The sequence below is a fragment of the Canis lupus genome, chromosome 10 (assembly GCF_003254725.2).
Source record: "Canis lupus dingo isolate Sandy chromosome 10, ASM325472v2, whole genome shotgun sequence".
NCBI lineage: Eukaryota > Metazoa > Chordata > Mammalia > Carnivora > Canidae > Canis > Canis lupus.
In genome coordinates, this window is record NC_064252.1 from 3,315,946 (window position 1) to 3,341,511 (window position 25,566).

At 35.9% G+C, this 25,566-nt stretch overlaps 1 non-coding gene across 1 annotated transcript; it reads left to right on the forward strand.

Annotated features, from left to right (window-relative positions):
- Positions 1-16,779: 16,779 nt before the first annotated feature.
- LOC112678059 (U6 spliceosomal RNA) lies at positions 16,780-16,882 on the forward strand. Its single transcript, XR_003147351.1, has one exon. It is a non-coding gene; the product is annotated as a U6 spliceosomal RNA (small nuclear RNA).
- Positions 16,883-25,566: the final 8,684 nt, after the last annotated feature.

Consider the following 25,566-nt stretch of genomic DNA (forward strand, 5'->3'; position numbering starts at 1 on the left):
TGACTGTCATTTATTCCAGGGTTGTAAGGTTGATTTAACTTTAGTCAGTCACTCATTATATTTACCATATTAACAGAATAAAGAACAAATATAGATGATCATCTCAACAGATATTGGAAAAAAGTATATTAGATCATATTTAAACTTTTTCATGATAAAAATCTCAATAAATCAGGAATAAAATAACTTTTCAAACTAATTAAGGGCCTCAACTAAACCCAATAGCTAACATCCAACTGAAAGCTTATCCTCTAAAACTGGGAATAAGGCAAGGTACCTGCTCTCACTGCTTTCATTCAGCATTGTTCTGGATACAGTACAGTATGGCAATAAAGAAAAATAAAAGGCATAGAGACTTCTGAGAAAGAAAGAAGATTTCTTTCTTTTTCGCAATCTGGAAAGTTTGTCTTGTGTTTTTGTGTTATTCATTCTTTTCCGGAAGAGTTTACTTTTTGAAATTTTTTTTTTCTTCTTTTATTTATTATTTATGATAGTCACAGAGAGAGAGAGAGAGAGAGGCAGAGACACAGGCAGAGGGAGAAGCAGGCTCCAAGCACCGGGAGCCCGATGTGGGATTCGATCCCGGGTCTCCAGGATCGCGCCCTGGGCCAAAGGCAGGCGCCAAACCGCTGGGCCACCCAGGGATCCCGAGTTTACTTTTTGAATTTGCCTCTTCAGATCCTGCATATTTCCAAGTACTTTTCCTAGAGCCAGTGCTCAGAACTGCCAGGTCTCACACTTTTCAGAATTTCTGTAGTTTGATTAGGTGTTGCCATTTGGGATATGATGTCTTCTGAGCTCCATCATCCTGTTGCTACCGCGTTTCTTCAGGTACCAACTTATTTCCATCTAGCCCCATGGAATGAGGTCACAATCATGTCTGCTGGAATTTGGTGTTTACATCATTCCTTATAGGAAGGTTAGGGTTTGTGACACATTCTGTGTCCAAGTGATGCCAGAGAAGGCAGCCTTGTGTGGTTTCATTTACCCTCTGTTGATTCGTGTGCTTTTTGGAGGAAGTATGGAAAGATTTTGATCTAAAAAGCTGGCATTATTCCAGCACAACTCAGAAGTACATCCCATCAATTTAGCAAATAATTTTCTATTACTAACATTAGTGTCATACTTAATTAAAATAACCATATATGAAATTGCCAGGAAAGGTAAAATCTATAAAGACAGGAAGTGGATTTGTGGTTGCCAAGAGCTTAGGGGATAGAGAGATCGGGAATTACTTCTTATGGATATAGTTTCTTTTCTTTTTTAATAGACTATATTTTTTAAAGCAGTATCAATTCCCAACAAAATTGAGTGGAAGGTACAGAGATTTTCCATATACTCCCTTTGCTCCTCATGTGTATGGCCTCCCATGTTGTCAACATCCTGCACCAGGATTGTTTATTTGTGATAAGTGATGAACTTACATTGACACATCGTCATCACCCAAAGTCCATAGTTTACATTAGGATTCGCTCTTGGTGTTCTACATTCCGTGGGTTTGACAAATGTATAATGACATGTACCCACCAGTATGGTATTACACAGAATAGTTTCACTGTCACAAAAATCCTCCGTGCTCTACCAGTTTGTTTTTGGGATAAGAGAGTTGTTGAAAATTAGATTGTGCTTATATTAAACATCTGTGGATATAGCAACCGACACTGGATTAGTACCCTCTAATGGGGTGACTGTACGTATTATATACTAATAAAGCCGTTAAAATATTTTGTGGAGTTTCATTGTTTAGATGTTTTCATTGTTTAGATTTCTGGGTAAATATATACACTCATAGAGTCATGAACCCTGTAAATTATTGATATTAGGTTATTCCTAACCTTTCCCTTCTCTACTTATAAATGAATCCTTGCTTTGCTTGCAATTTTGTTCCCTTCACCTGTTCCTCTGGGGGTTAAGTTGTAAGAAAACTTCTTCCTCTTTTATCCCTCATGCAGGCTTTGAAAAGGAAAGGAACACTATAAAAATAAGACATGCATGTACTAAGGCTTCAGTGGGAACTTTTCAGATCATTTAAAGAAAGGCACTCACGTTACTATAGAGAGAAAGGGGGCTATTACTAAGCATTGCTGTGATCTAAGTATGATTTTCATATTGAGAAATGCAAGTTCACATTTACTTATTTTCAAATTACATTTTATTTGTTAAACTGTTTTCTTAATTATTACTGGGCCATTTGGATCATGGCTTAGATAGATTATAATCTGAGAGGGAGAGGGGCATAAAGTTGGCCCTCAGTTGAATCCCAGGAAAAAAAACAAAAAACCAAAAATCTCTAGACTTTGAATCATATGGTTTTTTTTTTCCATTTTTATCAGACAATTGGAACTGGAGTGCAAAAGAATAGAGGATTATGAGGGTGGAGCCAGAAGGTTATCAAAATATCATCAGAACAGAAGAGACGTGATAGAGACTCTGCTAATGTCAGAGGGAAAGCTGTTAGGAACATTTGCTTGTCTGGACTGGATGTACCAGCCAGAGAACTATGCTTACACAGTGTTTGTGAGTCACACTAAAGTGAGAAATTAAAAAAAAAAAAAAAACTAAACTAAAACACCCTTTGGAAGTAGCAAAGTCGGGGTGTTTATTCTAAAATCTATGGGCATGTATTTTTTTAGATGCCTACAGGTGGTTAATGCTAGGCATGAATGAGCTAGATGTGAATTGCATGATCTTAAACAATTAACCACACTAAGGCTCAGGGGGTTTTATTTGTAAACGAGGGGTTTACTAGAAACGTCATGCAGATATTGTGAGGTTTAAATGGTATAATATATCAAAAGTACCTGGCACATAATAATTACTTAATAAATGCTAACTTCATTTGCTCCCCCTCCTTTCCTCTTTATGCAGAATTTTTAGTAATCTCAAAAGAATCCATACATTTACACGTAAATCTTCTTTGGTTGAAAACCAGAGGGAAACATAATTACGTTTAATCGATGAGCAGATATAAACACATATTAACAGATGCCCCATTTTATAGTAGCAAAGGCTCACTGCTTTACAAATGCTTGTTATAAAACATGACATTAATCAAGAAGACTAATTTTGGTGCTGATGTGATTTGAAGTACCTCCACTCAAACTCCACCTAGGGAAAGTAATATATTCACAAACAGTAGCAATTGGGGCAAATCCCTGTTGCTGGTCTTACCTATATTAGCTTTTCTGCCTATGGGAATATGATTAATTTCAAAGTGTAACAAAGAGAATACATTGCGAGAGAACTTTAAATTTAATTTCTTGATTAGTTAATGTTTCAGCTCTTAGGATTTCACTTTTATTCAAGTCATTTCCCAAATTACTATTTTAGATGATCGGATGTGGAACCTTCAAATATAGGAAAGTAGACGTCATATTTTCAGCACATATTCCTTTAATTCACCTGATAATGAAATTTAATTTTATTATAGCACTTACCACATCATATTGTATTTGGGTATTTATTTGTGTGTCTCAATGTCCAGATTTTAAGTATTATCTTCCCAGTATCTAGAATCATGCCTGGTATGTCCGTGGCATAATGCAGCCATGATTGCTCAATGTGGCACAAATCACGCCATGATTGCTCAATAACATTGTTTGAAAAAAATACTTAGAGGTTTAATATGATTTATAACGTAAATATTTAAGTGCCACATACTGAAGAGGTTGCACCTTAGCTGTGCAGAGCTGTATAAGGTTAAGAGCTCAGACTCTAGAACCAGAACTAACTGGGTTTGAAATTCATTTCTCCTATTTTTACAGCTGTGAGCTTGGTTACCTAACCTCTGTGTGCTTCTACTTTCCTCATTTGAAAAATGGGAATAATAATGGTATACTCCTAAAATAACAGGACACTGCATAGCACATAATAAGTGCTAGTTTATGGCTTGCTAAATACAGTAAAAACAAGCATTTACCATTAACTGTCAGTAATAGAAGAGGGCATATGACCTCTGTAGTGGATCAGATTCTAAGACTGACCCCCAATGATCCTCATCCTTGTATAATGCCCTTTCTTTAACTATGAGTGGATATTTGATATGTAGTTTTACTAGATAAGTCTTCAAAAGATGTAGTTTAGGAACTTAACATTGACTGTATAACCAGTTACCATCCTGTACAGAAATGAGCCATCATGTAATGCTTCTATCCAAATCTACCATTTTTTTTTCCCCTCAAGGGTGTGAGGAGGTGAGAATTCCTTTAAACAGCATATGTAAAACTTTATTGGATTTACTAGCAGGTTTCTTTTTATTTTGAACTACTTTTTTTAGATTGTCTTTGTTATTTAAACAGAGAGAAAGCACAAACGGGGGTGGGGTGGGGGGGCAGCAGAGAGAAAGGCAGAGGGAGAAGCAGACTCCCCGCTGAGGAGGGATCTCTATGTAGGGCTCGATCCCAGAACCCTGGGATCATGACTTGAGCCAAATGCAGATGCTTAGCCACCTGATCCACCCAGGTGCCCTCGAGCTACTTTTTATGAAAAAGAACATTTGGTTTTCCAGTGTGATTTTAAGACATAAGTATTTCTTACATATTCAGCCTGGCACTTAGATTTGTATCCATTCTATAAAACACATCACGTTAATCATAGTATATGTTTCTTAAAATACTACATTTTTAATGGTGTTTTCAAAGTAGAAGATGTCCCACTTCTTGCCTTGATTAAATATAGAAACCAATTTTCACTTTTTGAAAAATAGCTACATTTCAAACAATCTCACAGTTTGTTTTTCTTAAATATTGAGTATTACTACCAAAAGAAATTCAAATAAACAATTTTGAAAAAAAAATCATTCTTCTGTGTCATATCACTCTCCTTGTGATTACATTATGGTGAGAGGAATGTTTACATATGTAATTAAGATTTTTAATCTGTTAGTTTTAGGTTAGTTAGTATCCGGTCAGCTCAATCTAATGATGTAGGCCCCTTAGAAGCAGAGAGTTTTCTCTGGCTATAGCAGCAGGGGAAGTCAGAGATACTGAAGTATAAGAAAGATTTGAAGTATAATTGCTGATTTAAATAAAGATGGAGGAGGCCACCAGGTAGGAGGCCTCTAGCAGGTGAGAGTAGTCCCTGGTTGACAGCTAGCATGGAAAGGAGAACCCTCAAAACCACGAGAAACTGAATCTGCCAACACTCTGAATGAACTTGGGAGAGCCCAGCCAGCTGGCCAGTGCTTTGATCGGCTTTGTGAATCCCCAAACAGAAATCACAGCCAACCCTGCTCAGACATCTGCCCCCACAGACTCTGAGACAATAATGTTATTTTATTTTAAGTTGCTAAGTTTCTGGTAATTAGTAACATGCCGATAGAAAAAAGTTCACAGGTCCAGTAGAAATATACAGCAGGCTCATCCAGCTAAATCTAGAAAGATCCTTAAGGCTTCCTAGAGGCAATGATATGAAGCTGAGTCCAGAAACGATGAGTAAGAGTTGGCAAGGAAAAAGGCAGTGGGAAGAGAAACTCAGGTTGAGAGACATGCAAAGGACTAAATTGAAAAAAAATACATGCATGTTGAGTGGAGAGATCGGATGAGAAGCATGACAAATGAGTGTGCACAATTAGCAAAATCTAACCAGCCAGGCCAGGATGGGATTTTAAAGCCAAAGTAGACTATTTACATATTGTCTATATATGTGGAGGATGTCACATACATTATCCACAAACATGTACGTATAGCTTGGGAAAGCTATTGAAGGACTTAAACAGCAGGAGAGTAATGTGTTTAAAATTTCCTCACATTCTTTCCTTGGTAAGGACATCCTATTCATATTTCAAATGCATTTTCCTTTGTGAAGCTTTCTGGTATTCCCCACGGCTAATCTACTGACTTCTTCCTCTGTTCTTGCATACATCTAAAGTCTTTCACTGGGCAGAGATTGTTTTGGGCACAATCCTAAATGCTTTACACTTATTAATTCAAGTATTCATCATTCCAACCCCATGAAATAGACATGTGTATGTACCCCTATTTGACTTATAAGGGGGGCAAGGTGTGATAAATATTATTGGAGACACGCCAGTCTTCACAGCCACCCATAGTCATTCTGTAGATAATAGCCACTTCATTTATGTTATTTTTATGACAGATCAATTGACAAGTATTTCTTGAGTGATGTTTCATAGCTTATCTGGGGCTAATTTTAGGAAGGTTTTGATGAGGCATTCTGAAGGGAATCAGTATATGTTCCCACTAAGAATGCAAATTTGATTTTTAAAAGACAAAGATTAATCTTTTTAATCATGTTCAATGCATGTGAATGTTAGGTTTCTTTTGAGGAGAGTGTAGAGCTATCTTTCCATCTCTGTTCTAAGATAGAAGACATATTTCCTTATTATCTCAGAGTTTTATTTACTTCTAAACTTTCCCTGAAGCTCTTTTGTTTGCTTTTCCTATCATGAGAATATTAGAGACTTCTGTTAGGTATCGTAGATAGTTCTAATCAAGGCTTCATTGTGCACAATATATACTCAGAAAAATCCACACCTGATTATGCCAAAGCAAGTTGAAGGTTGTTTTTTTTTTTACTCAGTTGTGGCATTTTTATTAGGTCCCAGATTGCTTACTTTGCCTTAGACATTTCCTATGTTAATTAAACTGATGATGGTTCCACTGCTTAAATTCTTCTCTTTTAAAGAGTTGAATAAAAGGGAGAATGCCTTAGAGTATTTTTGAAACTTTTGTGTTTTAACTGCAGTATGAATATATAATCTCATTTCTCTTCCTTATAACCATTGAAATTCCAGAGAGATAAATATTTGGAGACCAATTTACAAAGTCTTGATTGACAATTGAAAAATTGCTCTTTGTCAAATGAAGGAACATCTCTCTAGATGTCAACAAAATTAAGCACAATGTACAAACCTTTCTTGAATGTTTCAAGATGATCTCATAAAGGGAAATGATTTTAAAATAAAAGCTAGTGTGATGTTATGTCAAAACACTGTCAGACAAAATTTTGCAATTACTTGTAATTAGAGGGGAGTTACAGGCTCTGCAATAATTTTTTTCTAGGTTTGAAAGTAAACACTGATGATAAAAAAAATCTTGAAATCCTTGACATCAATTATAAAATTATTCCTTTTAGATAATATGACATTTGAGTTCAGAAAGGATGAATTAACTGTATTGTACTAATTATATCTATGCCAGGCATCTGTACCCCTTGAGAAGGTACAGTAAGGGTTGCCCCTTCACGGTAAGGATAGTCTTTTCCCTTGGCTACAATCCTTTGCAGTATTAAGAATAGAATAACACCTGAATGTCCTGACTCTGTCCTGACTCTATTTGCAAATATGCAGCGAGAACCATTACATGGCTCTTGTGTTAATACTTTTTGAGGCAAAGTGGGTTCTCTAAGTGTAAAGCCTGGGGTCAAATGCATGCTGGCCTTACGCACAATTTCCAAGTCCATCCTAGATTGACATTTGTTTAAACCAGCCCACTGAACTTGCCCCACTAAGGCATTTGGTAAAAGTATCTGTAATGTGAAACTGCCTCCTAAGGATTGAGTGACTGCAAATTAACAATCATGTCATGTTTTTGAAATGCCAACAGAAGGGCTATTATCCACTCCTTTTCTCCCCTGCTCACGTTTGCTCCGCTGAAATCTGTTCTGATAACTAAACGCCTCTTTTTGCTTACCTGCAATTTTATACATTGCTTCCAGGTTTCTCCCTTTATTTGCCAAGATAAAGACCCCTTTCTTTAAAACCAGCACTTTACTATTACGAGAAATAAATACATTTTTAAAAGAAAAAGAGACAGAGTAGGGAGACTGTTTTTGGTTCTGGAGGCTACAGAGGAAAACATTTTCTTGTTCACTGAGTATTGTCTTTAAAAGTTATCTTTTAAATGTATCTCAGTCAGTAGGAATTCTGTTTGACTTGGTAGTGAATATATAAGCAAGTGGTATGTGGTTATATTTATTTATTTATTTGGAACCAACTTTATTTTTTATAATTTTGTTTTTTATTGGTGTTCAATTTGCCAACATACAGAATAACACCCAGTGCTCATCCCGTTAAGTACCCTCCTCAGTGCCTGCCACCCATTCACACCCACCTCCTGCCCTCCTCCCCTTCCACCACCCCTAGTTCGTTTCCCAGAGTTAGGAGTCTTTATGTTCTGTCTCCCTTTCTGATATTTCCCACACATTTCTTCTCCCTTCCCTTATATTCCCTTTCACTATTGTTTATATTCCCCACATGAATGAGAACATATAATGTTTGTCCTTCTCCGACTGACTTACTTCACTCAGCATAATACCCTCCAGTTCCATCCACGTTGAAGCAAATGGTGGGTATTTGTTGTTTCTAATGGCTGAGGAATATTCCATTGTATACATAAACCACATCTTCTTTATCCATTCATCTTTCGATGGTATGTGGTTATATTAAAAAAAAAAAACTGAAGGAAACAAAACCTCTGCAAAATGCCTCAAAATTAAGAAACTACTTTCCATCACGGCCTTTAGTATCATCAAATTTACCTGATTGCTATTTTACTCTGAAAGTGGCAAATAGGCCTAGATGTCTTATATCACAAGACTATTCTTCTAGAAATTAGGCATTAAAAGATAGCCTAAGTTCCATTCATGCACATGCCAGTGACTTAAACCCTTAATTTTATTTGTGTGAAGTTGACATTAGTTTTATTAACATTTTACTAAACCTGGATTATGATCAGGAGCTCTGTTAGGAGCTGGGCAAAGACATTATAGTCATGGCATCTGCATTTAAGGAGTTTGGAATCTATATTGTGCATTTCTGCATAACAATTTACATACACTTAATGGCTTAAAACGACATATGTTTGCAATCTCATCTTTTTTGTGGGTCAGGAATCTGAGCGTGACTTAGCTCAGTCCTCTGTTCAGTCTTTCATAGGCTACACTCAAGGGGTCAAGGGGCAGCCAGAGCTGCGTTCTCAGCTGAAAACCCAACTGAAGAAGGATCTGATTCCCAAACAGACATGGTGTTGGCAGCATTCAGCCCCCTGAAAACTATCAGACTGAGGAACTCTTTCTTGCAGGCTACTAGCCAAAGACAGCGGAACTCCCTAACATGTCCAATGTCTGATAAAGTTGTATACTCCTTATTTCAAGCTATAATATAAAAGCTTTAATTAAAATTTTTTATGTTCACTTTTATTCCCCTTTCTCTGACACACACATGTACACTATGCACCTCTTTTTTCTTTTGTTTCTTATCAACTGTGCCTTCCCTAAGGCCTCCATAGCCCATGGCATTTCACATTTGTGCTTGCAAGTATTTTCTATCCAATGAGACGTGTGTGTCTACATCTGGTGTCACATGACCCCATACCTTTTGACGTCCACTTGGATGCTTTTCTTAAGGACACCTACAATGAAAAGGAAAGTAATGACAATATAAACAAATTAAAGGAAATCTCATAGTTTAGTTGTTTCAGAATATTTCTATTAGCTTTAGATCATAAAATGCTAGAACTTAAGACCTGTTTGTGTCATGTTTTATTTTCATTTCTATTTCATTCTGTAAGTGTTCACTGCAGATTCTCAGTAAATGCTGTTTTTCATGCTTAAGTGGGACTTGTCAGCTGATTATGAGGCACTATGCCTGATTTTGTCAATTAGTGAAGACCTCTATTTACTAATTAGAGTCCTGGAGTTCCTGAGTACATTATCACAGCAGATAAAAGAAACTAGAGCCTTATAAAAAAACAAGATCTTCAATATGCCAGAAAGAACTGCCCTCGAGTTAACTGGCATTGGCTTAAGTCAGTTAGAAGGCACTTTTCAAAAAAAAAACAAAAAACAAAAAACAAAAAAAACCACACACACACACACAAAAGAAGGCACTTCCCCCCCTTTCCAATTTATTTTTTAAAAATATTTTATTTATTTATTCATGAGAGACACACAGAGAGAGGCAGAGATACAGGCAGAGGGAAAAGCAAGCTCCATGCAGGGACCCCGATGTGGGCCTCTATCCCTGCACCCTGGGATCACACCCTGAGCTGAAGCCAGGTGCTCAACCACTGATCCACCCAGGCATCCTGCCTCCTTTCCAATTTATATTATCCAACAAAGGCACACTATTTTTTCTCCTGAATTAAATTTTGATATTATTGTGATTTAAGCAAAATCATTACCAAGAAATGATTGATGAAGAGAGTTGTGCCTACTACACATGGACAATTGAGATGTCAACTGGCTTCACTTATTTACCATCACTTTGGTTTCTGATGAATCTTAACAGGTCTCCTTCAATCCAATCCTGATAACTTTTCCACAATAGAGTACCTTACTTCCTACCATACCAGCATCCAGGGATAGCAGTATGTTAGAAAAAAATCTATATGATACCAAAAATTCCAAATGAAAAATTTCAGCAAGTCCAATATTTAGTTAACATGATACAAAACATCCATTTGAAAACTTGCAGATGACAGGCACACGTGTTCACGTTTTCCCCATATGTCTTTGCTGTGTTGATGATGTATCGATTAACTTCCTTCCTGGTGTATAAATTTGTTCCTTCTTTCCTAAAGGAAATTGAAAGATTGAGTGAGAAAAATTAAACACATTTCTTCTTTCTTCAAGCTATCATTATAGAAAACTGTGAGAGATTGAAATTTACTGATGTGTGGTTTCCAGCGGAGCAGATAGGTGTAGTGTTAGCAGAGTATTTGGCTGTCTTTAACCTGATTCCCTGAACACATGGCTCCTCTACATTTTCTAAATCATTATGAGCTTTCTGTAATCTACTCATCCTGGCTCACCTGCGCACAGATACATTCCTTCCTATCAGGGTCACAGCCAAAGGGAGTTTTCTCTGAGAATAAAGGAAGTGAATAAACACTTTTGCAGATTATATATATATTTTACACAGCCTAGTTTCAAGGGTGCAGGAAAAACATGAATTGTCTAAAAACATCTGACTTCATTTGAGAGATGCAATTTTATCTGTTTAGTTTCATTTCAGCCCTGAAATGTAATTATTTGTGTAGTTTCAAGAATATAATTCATTATCACTTTTCTTATTTGTACAAAAAGAAAAAGACAAAGGCTAGTAGATCATCACAGTAAGAGCCTAAGCCACTAAATATAATGATAAAGCCTTTGGTTGTTAAGAAGAGAAAAAAAAACTGGTGAGATGTACCATTTTATGGCCTAGTTCTTTATAGATATATTTAAATATTGAGGGTCCAAGATCTGAATCTAAATCCAGTTTCAAATTTCTGTAGCTTCCTTTAAAGGCGTTGGTCTAATCTACAACGAGATGAGGATGGCAATTTCTACAAAATCTCTAATAATCTAATGTCATCTTACAGCATTCCTAATACATATAGGATAATATCTAGGAAGTACTGTAGAGCATGAACTCTATCCACAATAAATTAAAAGAAATTCAAAGTCTGCATTTTATTTCACTTTGTCTTCATGGTAAATGATGTAAAATGATTTATATAGAAGTTATTGAAGACATCAGGAAGATGTTAAAGTTAACATGTTTTGTTGCTATACTGTGATTTCTATTATTGAATAATAAATGAATACTTATTTTTTAAAGGACCCTGGTAGAAAAGTACATTTCAAAAGAGTTCATTATTTATGAAATCTTATTATATTTAATTTTTATTCATTAGCTAGCCTCTATTTTCTGTTTTCTGACCCCTTGCTCATAATTCTTCTCTGTTTTCATAGGCTACAATGGGCTGATTTTTTTTTTTTTTTGCAGTGACTTGCTAAGTCTGCCATATAGTCCAATTGAATACTCTTTTACCAAAATCTGCTGCAGAGACTATGCCATGAGAATGTTTCATTTCCTTCTCAAATCCCAACTTAAATATTAGTTTTGCCCAAATTTCATACAATCAGAACATTCTTTATATGTCATAGAATGTCTTACAATTGGAAAGTATTTTTGTATATTCTGGCCAACTTAATATTGTACCCATCAATTTTCTAATTTTATTTTTAAAATATTGTGAAAAATTATATACAATAGTATTTCTTGTCAATAATACTAAAATTATTTTGTTCAAGTCCTATTTTAGGATTGTTATTCAATACATGTTCATTTTATCTATGTAACTCATGATGTGATTTTTAATCTAAATAATATAAAATTTCTTAAAATAACCAAGGGAAATTAAATAATTCATATAGTTGGATTCCAGAATAAAAAAATATGAATTGACAGTAAATAAATTATGTTACTTAAACATTTTTAATATTAAAGAAATGCAAATAAAAATGAGGAACCATTTTTTTAACCTATCAAAATAGCAAAAGTTAAGGAAAATTTACTAAATGTTTACAAAAGTGTTGAGAAACAGAAGTTGCAGGTGATTTTAGTGGGAGGTCAATTAACACAACACTTTTGGAATTCACAATAGATATCCATATCCTTTGACCAGCAAGTTTACTTTTAGAAGTTTCTCTTCAATTATATTATAGTAGTCAAACCAGTATGTACTGGCATTAAAAACAGGCACATAGACCAATGGAACAGAATCAAGAGCCCCAAAATAATCCCACACATACAGAGTCAGCTAATCTCTGGCAAGGGTGCCAAGAATACACAATGGAGAAAGGAACAGATATTTTGATTTTAGGGCAGTAGGTCCATCCTCTTGGGATGTGATTTTATGTTAAAAATGGAATGGTTTGCTGACTAAAGAGATAAGAGAGCTATCTGTACTCTGAAAATTAAAGATCACTTATGAAAGTAATTGAAGAGGATATAAAGAAATGGAAAAGTATTCCATGCTCATGGATTGGAAGAACAAATATTTTTCACAGAGCCAGAACAGAGTCCTAAAATTTGTATGGAAACACAAAAGACCCTGAATGGCCAAATCAATTCTTAGAAAGAAAAACAACTGAAGGCATCATGAGTCCAGATTTCAAGCTATATTATGCAGCTGTAGTCATTAAGACAGTGTGGTACTGGCACAAAAACAGACACAGATCAATGGAATAGAGAACCCAGAGCTGGACGCACAACTCTATGTTCAATTAATCTTCAACAAAGCAGGAAAGAATATCCAATGGAAAAAAGACAGTCTCTTCAACAAATGGTGTTGGGAAAACTGGACAGCCACATGCAGAAGAATGAAACTGGACCATTTCTCACACCATGCACAAAAATGAATTCAAGATGGATGAAAGACCTGAATGTGAGACAAGAAACCATTAAAATCCTAGAAGGAAACAAAGGCAGAAACCTCTTTCACCGTGGCCATAGCAACTTTTTACTAGTTGCATCGCCAGCGGCAAGGGAAACAAGCAAAAATGAACTATTGGGGCTTCGTCAAGATAAAAAGCTTCTGCACAGTGAAGGAAACAATCAACAAAATTGAAAGGCAGCCTTTGGAATGAGAGATGATATTTCCAAATAACATATCTGATAAAGGATTAGTTTCGAAAATCTACAAAGAACTTATCAAACTCACCCCCCTAAAAACAAACAATCCAATTAAGAAATGGTAGAAGACATGAATAGATACTTTTCCAAAGAAGACATCCAGGTGGCCAACCGACACATGAAAAGATGCTCAACATCACTCATCACCAGGCAAATACAAATCAAAACCACGATGAAATACCATCTCACACCTGTCAGAATGGGTAAGATTAACAAAACGAAAAACAAGGGCTGTTGGCGAAGATGTGGAGAAAGGGGAGCCCTCTTGCACTGTTGGTGAGGATGCAAACTGGTGCAGCCATTCTGGAGGATGGTACAGAGGGTCCTCAAAAAGTTAAAAATAGAGCAATTGCACTATTAGGTATTTGCCTAAAGGACACAAAGATACAGATTTGAAGGTGTACGTGCATCCCCGATGTTTATAGCAGCATTGCCAGCAATAGCCAAACTAAGGAAAGAGCCCAAATGTCCATCAACTGCTGAAGGGATAAAGAAGATGTGGTATATATACAATGGAGTATTACTCAGCCATCAAGAAAAAATGAAACTTTGTCATTTGCAATGATGTTGATGGAGCTAGAGTGTATTATGTTAAGTGAAATAAGTCAAAGACAAATACCATATGATCTCACTCATATGTGGAATTTAAGAAAGAAAACACATGAACGTAGGGGAAGGAGGAAAAGAAAAAAAAGGAGAGGGAAACAAGCCATAGGAGGCTCTTGGGTGGCTGGGTGGCTCAGTTGGTTGGGCATCTGCCCTTGGCTCACATCATGATCCCAGGGTCGTGAGATGAAGCCCTGCTCAGCAGGGAGTCTGCTTCTCCCTCTTCCCCCTCCCCTCCCAGCTTGTGCTCTTTGTTGCTATCTCTGTCTCTTAAATAAGTAAATTTTTTTTTTTTTTAAAAAGAGGCTCTTAATGATAGAGAACAAACTGAGGGTTGTTGGAGGAAGGTGGATGAGAAATGGGCTAGACGAATGATGGGTATTAAGGAGGGCAACTCTTGTTGGTGTTGTACGTAAGTGATGAATAACTGAATTCTCTAGAAACTAATACTATATTGTATGTTCACTAACTAAAACTTAAATTTAAATGAATGGTTTGAAATCAATTCTGTTGCATGGAAGGCAAAAGGAGCACAGCATACTCAGAACATGTTTTGCAAATGCTTTCTTTTACCAAAACCCATGTATGAAGGGAGGGCTGTGGGAAAAATAATGAACTCTTAGCTGAACTCATCTTTCTCTCACTACTTGTAAGACAGAAAATTTCTTAGAATGCAAATGAGAGCATGATTTCTGCTAGTAACAGCAGGAGGTCATGTTGGATCGGATGATTTATAGAATTATTAGTAACCCTGCATGATTAGGATTGGCCCTACCTTTTTCTTTCTGCCTTTTTGTGCTATACTTTCTCCATTTATTCCCTCTTAAGAACTCTGCACATGGTAAGTGGACTAATGTACCTGACAGCAGGAAAATCAGAAAGCTTATATCAATAAAAACCAGAATATCTGTCTTTTAAATTAATGTGATTTATTAGATTTGAAGCTAGATAAACAACTCCTGCTGGAGTTTCTGTGTAGTTCTCCTATTACCGGTTTAATTTATTGAATCCCTTCACTGTACTCTCCTGGTTAATTTTGATATACTCTCCAACAGTCCTAAAAACCATTGTTGCTGCTGTTGTTTGTAAGAACTTTTGTAGTGTTCAGCTTTTTTATGCCCAGTGCAAAGAGGGTGAGGTACAATAGAAGAGTGTGGGATTATAAAATAGTCACAGTGAATAGTCAAGGTCTTTGTAAACCACAAATAATGTGGTAGAAAAGGTAAAAAAAGAAGGAACATTGCTGGAAATGTTATTTCTCCCAAATAACATCAACAGGAAAAAAGTGTTGTAAAATAACTAACAGTTCCTAATTTCATTATTTAGATAATGGTATGAGTTCTTTTTTTAAAAGATTTTATTTATTCATAAGAGAGAGAGAGGCAGAGATACAGGCAGAGGAAGAAGTGGGCTCCCTGTAGGGAGCCTGATGCCGAGACTCGATCCCAGGACCTCCAGATCAAGACCTGAGCCAAAGGCGGACACTCAACCACTGGGCCACCCAGGTGCCTCCTAATGGTACGAGTTCTGTCCCTGTTATTAAAAATAGATTTTTCTCAAACATGACAAAGGCAAATTCAATTTGTGTCTTATTTTTAATCCTGACCTAGTTCTAACATTTTATTTAATACTTACATATAGTGAGAGCTATTATTATTGACAATTGCATAATTAGCTCTAACTCAAAATGCTATGGTATCCATTTGACTCCATTTTTAAAGCACTCTTTATAACACCTATGCAATGTTATTAAGATCAGCATTGGTAAATTTTCATCCACTCTTAAAGTCAAGCTCGAGGTCAACTATTTTAGCTCATATTAATTTCCCTACTTGCTGTTATAACCATATCCTTTATTAGTTCCGTCATAAACTTTGACAGTCAATGTGTATCCCAGAATTTATTTTTCACTGAATGAAAATACATCCTAGTTAGGAATTAAACTCTTTAATATAGTAATTCTGTAGTCTTTTTATTCTCACTAGCACTATCTAGAAACTTTGCAAAGATGCAACAAATGCTTAGTTTAGAGAACTGAAAATATAAGGGCAGTTCCCGTATAGACAACAAAAGCAAGATTGTTTTACAGTTAAGCTTTAGGACTAGATTTTGCATCCCCTTGGGAACTCTTTCTTTCAGTTTTCACAGTAACAAAGAAATCCTGGCATTGGAATGACTCATGAGGTATATAGTCTAACTTCTCTAATTTGCAGCATAACTAAGAGATGGTTAGCTAATCTCAGGTGAGAGGGAATTTACTACTTCCTAGGGCAGATATGCCTTTTCAGACAGCTCTAACAAGGTTTCTATTCAGCTGAGTTTCATCTTCTTGTGACTTCTATAAATTACAAAATCATGCACTAAATCTATCTTTTTGGAAACAGCTTCGGTGTTCCCACTTGGCTTCTCCTCTCTAGATTGTTTAATACTTCCACATACTGCTTCACATGCTGGTTAGTATGTTTTTGGCTATAAGAAATAGCAAACTCCGGTGACAAAGACCTTCAATAGGATGTACAGTTACTTCACATGACAGTAAGAGTTAGAATAGATTCTAGTGTTGGTTGATTTAGCGATTCAAGAATGGTATCAGAGACTCAAGTTTTATTTTTCTTCCTTTTTTCCCCTCTTGCCTTCCTTAATGGCATCTATCATTACGTTGGTAGGAAGGTGGCACTTTTCACATATCAGAGATGATAAGGATGAGAGATTCTCTTTTCTTATATATCTCTTTTAAGAACAAGATACATTGTTCTCCCTTAGCAGCGCTACAGTAAAATTGGAACAAGACAGAGATTAGCATGGCCCCTATGCAAAGATGACATGCAAATCCATGAATCATTCCATATTAAAAAAAAAAAAAAGAAGAAGAACAAGAAACACATTTCCACATCTTAGCAGGTTTTGTGGATCATTAAAAAAAAATTGGACCCGAAGCAATTTCTGGCAAAGGTGATGAGATTACCATAATTATCTTAAAAATTATCTGCTGTAAAATAGAGTCAATCATATATCTACTCCACATGGTTTTCATCTACCTTTTATTCTATTTTTTCCCTCAGCTTCATTGAAGCATAACTGTCAAATAACGTGGTATTAAGTTTAAGGTGTGTAACATGTTGATTTGATACACTTAGGTATTGCAAAATGGTTACCACCACAGCAACTAGCTAACACCTACATCCTGCCAAATAATTACCATTTCTTTTTTGTGGTGCAAATATTTAAGATCTACTCTATTCTTGTCTATCGAGTTGATAACAAACTATGGGATTTTAGCCCCCATATATTGAAGATCATTAATAAGTCACTATTTTATGTTACCACCAATCTAATAGGAAAGTATCTAATAGGAAAGTCTAATATCTAATAGGAAAGTATCTAATAGGAAAGTCTTCTGATAGTGCTTTGATAAAAATCAAGGAAATAAAGGAAAACTTCACCTTTTCAATAAATAAGGGAGCTAAGTAAAAAAAGGGCACAGGAATTTCTTGTGGAAACAAATATTGATCTATTTGTATATAATCTATACATACCTTCAGAGTATATCATTGTATTTTGTGTACTTCGTAAATTATTTAAGATTTACATTAATTGTGGCATTTGAAAACACACTCAAAAGCAACCATTTCATGTGTTGAAATAGGTCATGAGATTATCCCAAAGTAGTGTTGGTTTTTCTCAAGCAAAAACTGTATTTTCGTTTGGTAACAAATTTTTGTTCATCTCAAGCTAAGAATAAACAGAAGCTTTTTAATATTTCGTTTGCACTACACTCATATTGGGTAGTAATTCAACGTATAAGCGGTAAATATGTTGGACGAGACTCACCGTATTCTGTAGAATCAGACCACTAATCAATTCCTTCTTTAGAAAGATTAGAAAAGAAGCAGCGGAAAATTTCTGAGACATATTGTCCTTTTTGGAAAATGTCAGGCCCCGGTTTGTATTCGATAGGAGTAATTTCAGGAGATTTCTCTGATGCAGTCCTTCTAGAATTTTGTCAGGGTGACAATACCTTGTTTATCCCCTGATTAATGTATTACTTTAAAGAACAGCTGAAGAGATCTGATGTGTCAGTTCATTTAAATGCTGCCATTTTGCTTTTGTTGGAGGAGCACAGCAATCATCCTCACACCACAACGAATAAGACCCTGCCAGTTGCTGCTGTAAATGTCTGATCAATGTTCATGCCTTAGACAGACAAAGGGGGAAGAGGAAGAAGGAAGGAGGAGGACTTCCTTTAGGTCCATATTTCCCAGAACTCTCCTGGCTGTGCAACTCCTGGTTTATGTGATGTGGTAAGTGAGCTAGAGAATGGCTCACATCATTTGCAGCTGAACTTCTTTGAAAGCTGAAAAACAGATGCACGAATTGTCAGCAAGTCACACATACGGCTTTAACTTTTCTGTGAAATAATCAATTGTCTAAGTGTGTAACAAAAAATATAGAGAGAGAATTTCTTATGTTGGCATTATTTTACTTGATATGTGTGGTTTCCTTTAGCCTCTGCTTGAGGAATGTTCTTTGGACTCTCTTACCTTGGCCAGTGTCACCGCCATCTATCTGTTAGGCTGTTGATGTTGAGGAACATGGAGTCTTTATTGACCCTTTCTAATACTCACTATATTTCTCAAGTCTTTGCCAAATCCTTGTACTCCACCCTATTGCCCTAGCCTCAGCTCTGTTTTGGTTTTTATCAGCTTTGGTGTAAGTAATCTCAGTAACCTTTTTAGAAGACGTTCTCCACTCCAGTTTGCCCTCAATAACCTGTCCTTTACACTGTGGCAAAGTGAACGTGTTCGAAGATAAACTTCATTATTTCATTTGCTTCTTTGTTTGAGATCTCCCAATCTCCACTCTCACCTCCCAGAATTTCTTGTGGGGATGAGTACAAATAACATCCATGCCGTGTCCCTCCAAATATGGCTTTACGCTGTTGTTCCGACTCCATGATCCATACAGTTGCCTACATGGGCTGCTCCCCCATTCTGCTCCCCCTTTCTAAACCTAGAAAATACATTGGAGGAGAGACTTAACGTGCAAGGCTCCTCCTACATGTTACTTTCCCCTCTACATTTAGACATAGTGAACACTCCCATTCCCTCTTCCCATGCCATTTTATAGATGTGCTTTATTCCAGCATCTCATAGCCAGCTACTGGTAATCACTCCAACAAATAAATCTGGTAGCATCAAAATGAAAACAACAAAAGCTGCTTAAATTTTTTTGATTCCTCCTAAAGACATATATATGGTTCTAGGCCTTCTGTAAATTCTTCAGTTATTATTATTATTTTTTTTGTGTGAGCACCATTCTCTTGAGTAGTATCACTGGTTGAGAACTACTGAAAGATCCATATTTATAACTGAAGTCCTTAGCACAGTTCCCTGTGAAGGGTAACACTCAAGAGACTTGTTAAATGGCCAACTCAGAGTATCCTTTCTAATTTAGTTGTTCCTTTTTTTTTATTAAAAGATTTTATTTATTTATTCATGAGATACACACACACACAGAGAGGCAGAGACACAGGCAGAGGGAAAAGCAGGCTCCACACAGGGAGCCCGACACAGGACTCGATCCCTGGTCTCCATGTCCTGGGCCAAAGGCAGGCACTAAACCGCTGAGCCACCCAAGGATCCCTAATTTAGTTGTTTCTTATAGATTTGGCTTATTTATCATTATCATAGCTCCTCACTTTCTGAGCATGCTCCTTTGAACACTCTTATAGAAATCCCTGATCATTTGAGGGTTTCATAATCCAGAAACATCACCTTCTATTCCTCTTCAACACTGCCATCTGCTAACCTGCTGGTACTTACCCATGAAGCAGAATTTTAGCACCAGACATCTTTTCCTTCTGCCCAAATCTTGTTTCTATCCTATATTAATTCAATGATTATGTAGCTAGCTTCCTGCTGAGACTTGGAGTCCCTACCTTTCTATTTTCTTGAGTTATTTATCAGCTCCTTATCATTAACCTCTTCATGCATTAAGTTCTTCAGAATATAAAAATACTTTGTTCTCACATTCAAAAATACTCGTAGTCTTCAGCCTTGCACTAGCAGCAAGCCCTTCTATCCTTCACAGTTAAGTCTTTTGGATCCGTTTTATGCACTTTTTACATATTCTTCTTCCTCTGTTGTTTCTCAAATGACTCGATCTAGCCTCTATCTTTATGACCTCAATTAAGTCATTTCAGCAATGATCTCTCTTTTGCTAAATTTAGTAGAAAATTTTGTATTGTTTTGTTTCTTACTCTACCATATGACAATATCACTAATTTCACTTTTTTTGGAGGCTTGTTTTGACTGTATCATTCTTTCTCTCTCTTCCAGTATCGACTTAGGCTTCTCTTCCTTTACCCATTCCTTAAATAATGGTGTCTTCCAGCATTCTGTCCTTGTCTCTTCTTTTACTGTCATTCTCACACCATATGAACTTAGCCAGTGCACAGTCATATTTGGGGTTTGTAATCTGGGAGCCCTTGACGGTCCGTGCATTTTTAGGGGACTTCATGCATTGCCTTTTGGAAAGGTTTGTGAATCCTTAGAACTTTCATTCAAAATAAATTCTGGGGGCATCTGGGTGGCTCCATGTGTTAAGCATCTGCTTTCAGTTTGGGTCATGATCCCAGAGTCCTGGGATCGAGCCCTGCATCAGACTCCCTGCTCAGGGGAGTCTGCTTCTTCCTCTCCTTCTTCCCTCGCTCATGCTCACTCTGTGCCTCTCTCTTTCTCTCACTCTCAAATAAATAAAATCTTTTTAAAAAAACCCACAAAAATAAAAATAAATTGTGGTATATACATATAATAAAATATTATTCACAGAAAGAGGAATGAAGCCCTGAAACATGCTATAACTTGGATGAACCTTGAAAACATTATGCTAAATGAAAGAAGCTAGAGTCAAAAATGTATATATTGTATGAGTCCATTTATACAAAGTGTCCCAAATAAGTAACTCTACAGAGATGGAAAGCAGAAGAGTGGTTGTCAGAGCTGAGGAAAGGGGAAATTGATAATGATTACTTAATGGGAAAAGTGTGTTTTCAGGTGATGAAAAGGTTTTAAATTGAAGAGTGGTGATGGCACAACATAGTGAATGTACTAGATACCACCAAACTGTAAAATGGTTAATTACATGTTGTGTGAATTTTACTTTAAAAAGATTTTGTTGTATCAGATTTTGTCCCAGTTTTACTGAGATACAACTGACATATTACATTGTTTTAATTTAAGGTATATAAAGTGAGTTGATATGTGTATATACCCCAAAAGGATTGCCACAGTAAGTTTAGTTAACATCTATCACCTCACATAGTTATAATTCCTTTCCCTTGGCACGAAACCTTCTAAGATGTACTGTCTTGGCAACTTGGAAATACACAATACAGTATTGCTAACTATAGTCCCCATACTGTGTATTACATCCCTGGAACTTATTTATCTTCAAACTGGTAGTTTGTACCTTTTGATCCCAATTACCTACATGACCCACCACCTACCCCTCACTCCCAGCACCCGGCAATCTGTTGTCTGTTATCTATAAGATTGCTTTTTTTTTTTGGATTCCACATGTAAGTGTGGTAATGTGTTTTCTTCCTCTGTCAGACTTATTTCACACCCTCAAGGTCCATCTATGTTGTTGCAAATGGCAGGATTTCCTTCATTTTTATAGCTGAATAATATTCTATTGTGTACATATGCCACATTTTCTTTGTACATTCATTCTTCAATGGACATTTATATTGTTTCCATGCCTTAGCTGTTGTAAATAATGCTGCAGTGATTATGGGGTACAGGTATCTTTTTGAAAAAGTGATTTGATTTCCTTCAGATATATACTCAGAAATGAAATTTTTGGATGATATGGTGGTTTTATTTTAATTAACCTTCCATATTCTTTTTCATAGTGGCTAACCACTTTACATTCTCACCACCAGTGCACAAGCATTCCTTTTCTTCACATCCTTGCCAACACTTCTTATCTCTTTTCTTTTTGATAATTGTCATTATCTCATTATGGTTTTTATTTGTGTTTCCTGATCATTAGTGATATTGAACACCTTATTGCATACTTGTGGGCCATTTGTATGGCCCTATGTCTTCTTTGGAAAATGGATTTTCATTTTTTTTTGCCCATTTCTTAATCAGATTGATTTTTTGCTGTAAGTTATATGAGTTCTTTATATACTTCGGATATTAACCTCTTATCAGATATATGACTTGCAGATTCTTTCCCTCATTAGGTAGGTTGTCTTTTCATTTTGTTAATGGTTTCCTTTGCCATGCAGAAGCTTTTCAGTTTGATGTAGTTCCAACATTTATTTTTGCTTTTGGTATTAAAGCCAAAGTATCATTGCCAAGGCCTATATCAATTTGCTTCTTCTCAATGTTTCTTTTGGGGGGTTTGTGGTTTCAGGTCTTATATTCAAGTCTTTAATCCATTCTGGGCTGATTTATTTTTTGTGTTTGATGTGATATAGGAGACCAGTTTTTTCTTTCTTTTATTTTTCTTTTTGCATGTGGCCATTCATTTTTCCCAACACCATTTATTAGAGAGACTAACCTTTCCTCGTATATTCTTGGTTCCTGTATCATGAATTAATTGACCCTATATGTATGGGTTTATTTATAGATTCTCTATTCTGTTCCATTCATGTATGTGTCTGTCTTTAGGCCAATGTCATACTGTTGATTACTATAACTTGGTAATACAGTTTGAAATCAGAAAGTTTGACATCTTTAGCTTAATTCTTTCTTAAGATTATTTGGCTATTCAAAATCTGTTATGGTTCTGTGCAAATTTTAAGATTGTTTTCTCTGTGAAAAATGCTGTTGGAATTTAGGAAATGGATGGAATCTGGAGATTCCTTTGGTTAGTATTAACATTTTAGCAATATTCATTTTTCCAATCCATGAGCTTGGCATATTTTTCCATTTATTTATGCCTTCTTCAATTTCTTTCATTAATGTCTTACTATATTTAGTGTACAGATCTTTCACCTCCTTGATTAAATTTATTCCTCAGTATTCTATTCTGTTTGATGAAATCATAAGTGGGATTGTTTTCTTAATTTCTTTTTCAGATAGTTTGGTATTAATAGATATAAATGCAATTGATTTTTATATACTGATTTTGTATCCTGCAATTTACTGAATTTCTTTATTAGTTCTAACAGTTTTTTGATGGACTCTTAAGGGTTTTCTATGTATCTGTATAATATCATGTCATCTGCAAATAGAGTTTTACCTTTTGTTGTTGTTGTTGTTCTACTTTAGAAGCCTTTCTTTCTTCTTGACTAACTCCTCTGGCTAGGACTTCTAGTACTATGTTAAATAAAAGTGGCAAGAGTGAATAGCTTTGTCTTCTTTCTGATCTTTAAAGAAAACTTACAACTTTTTCATCATGGAGTATGATGTTGGCTGTGATCTTATCATATACGGCCTATGTTCTATTGATGATCTTTCTATTCTCTCTATAGCCAGCTTGTTAATAGTTTTTTCTTGAATGGATGTTGAATTTTGCCAAATAATTTTTCTACATCTGTTGAGATGAACATAGAATTTTTATCCTTTGTTTTGTTTGTGTGGTGTAACACATTGATTGATTTGCGGATGTTGAACCAACCTTGCCTCCCTGGAACATGTTCCACTTGATCATAGTATATAGTCCTTTTGATGTATTGTTGAATTCAGTTTGCTAAATTTTGTTGAGGATTTCTGCATCTATGTTTATCAGGATTATTGGCCTATATTTTTTCTTTTCTCATGGCATCCTTGTCTCATTTTTTTTTTAATTTTTATTTATTTATGATAGTCACATCACAGAGAGAGAGAGAGAGAGAAAGAGAGAGGCAGAGGGAGAAGCAGGCTCCATGCACTGGGAGCCCGACGCGGGACTCGATCCCGGGTCTCCAGGATCGCGCCCTGGGCCAAAGGCAGGCGCCAAACCGCTGCGCCACCCAGGGATCCCTCTTCATCTCTTTAGATCAAATTATTTATTTTTTTAAATTTTTATTTATTTATGATAGTCACAGAGAGAGAGAGAGAGAGGCAGAGACACAGGCAGAGGGAGAAGCAGGCTCCATGCAGGGAGCCCGACGTGGGATTCGATCCCGGGTCTCCAGGATCGTGCCCTGGGCCAAAGGCAGGCGCCAAACCGCTGCACCACCCAGGGATCCCTCCTTGTCTCATTTTGATATCAGGGTAATATTGGCTTTATTAATGAGTTTTCAAGTGTTCCCTTCCTCTCTATGTTTTGGAAGAGTTTGAGAAATACTAGTATTAATTCTCATTGAATGTTTGATAGAATTCACCAATGAAGCTGTTTTTGGGGGAGATTTCAGAGTCCTGGTTCAGTCTCCTTACTAGTACTTGGTCTATTCAGATTTTTTTTTATCTCTTATGATTCAATCTTGGTAGATTATATGCTTCTAAGAATTTATTTTACATTGTCCAATTTGTTGTATAATATTTCATAGTAGTTTCTCATGATCTTTTATATTTCTGTGGTATTAGTTGTAATGTTTCCTCTTTTATTTCTAATTTTACTTATTTGGATTCTCTTTTTTCTTGATAACTCTGATTAAAGATTTATCTGTTTGTTTATCTTTGCATTGTTTATCTTTTCATTTGTCTCAAGATATCTAATTTTTCTTTTGATTTCTTCTTCAACTCATGGTAGTTCAGTAACATGTTGTTTAATCTCCACATATTTGTGAATTTTCCAGTCTTCTATTTATAATTTATAGTTTCTAGTTTAATGACATTGTTGTTGGTAAAGAGCCTTGATAAGGTTCTAATCAAGTTTATTAAAACTTGTTTTGTGACCTAGCATATCATCTGTTCTAGAGAATGTTCCATGTGCACTTGAGAAGAATGTGTTTTCTGCTGATTTTGTATGGTAAGTTCTATAATATCTGTTAGGCCCATCTAGTCTAATGTGTAGTTTTAGTCTAGTGTTTCCTTATTAATTATCTGCCTTGATGATCTATCCATTATTGAAAGTGGATATAGAAGTTCACTATTATTGTATTTCTGTTTATGTCTCCCTTCAGGTTTATTATTTGTTTTACATGTTTAGGTTCTCCAATGTTGGATATATATGTATCAGATTTTTAAGAAGTCCATGGCTTCCCATAATGATACATGTTAATTAAATGATTGCTTTCAAACCTTTATATTTTAAGCCCAATATCCTTCCTAAATTCCTTGTCTATATGCCCAGCTGACTCTACATCTCAATCTGGATATTTCACAGACACTTACATTTCAGTATATTCAAAATAGTATTTATCAGCTCAAACTTATGACTGCTATTTTGTTTCTCATTTTTCTGTGCATTTCAAAAACTCAGGACTCATCCTTGCTTCTTCCCTTTTACCCACATCCAGTCAGGCTTGAGATTCATTTATCTTCTATTTGTTTAAAGTATCACTGTTATCTCCTTGAACTATTTCGATATTATTTTAACTCAACACTGTCTATTACTTTCTGCAATGGTAGAAATAGTCTATCTATATCTTTGCTGTG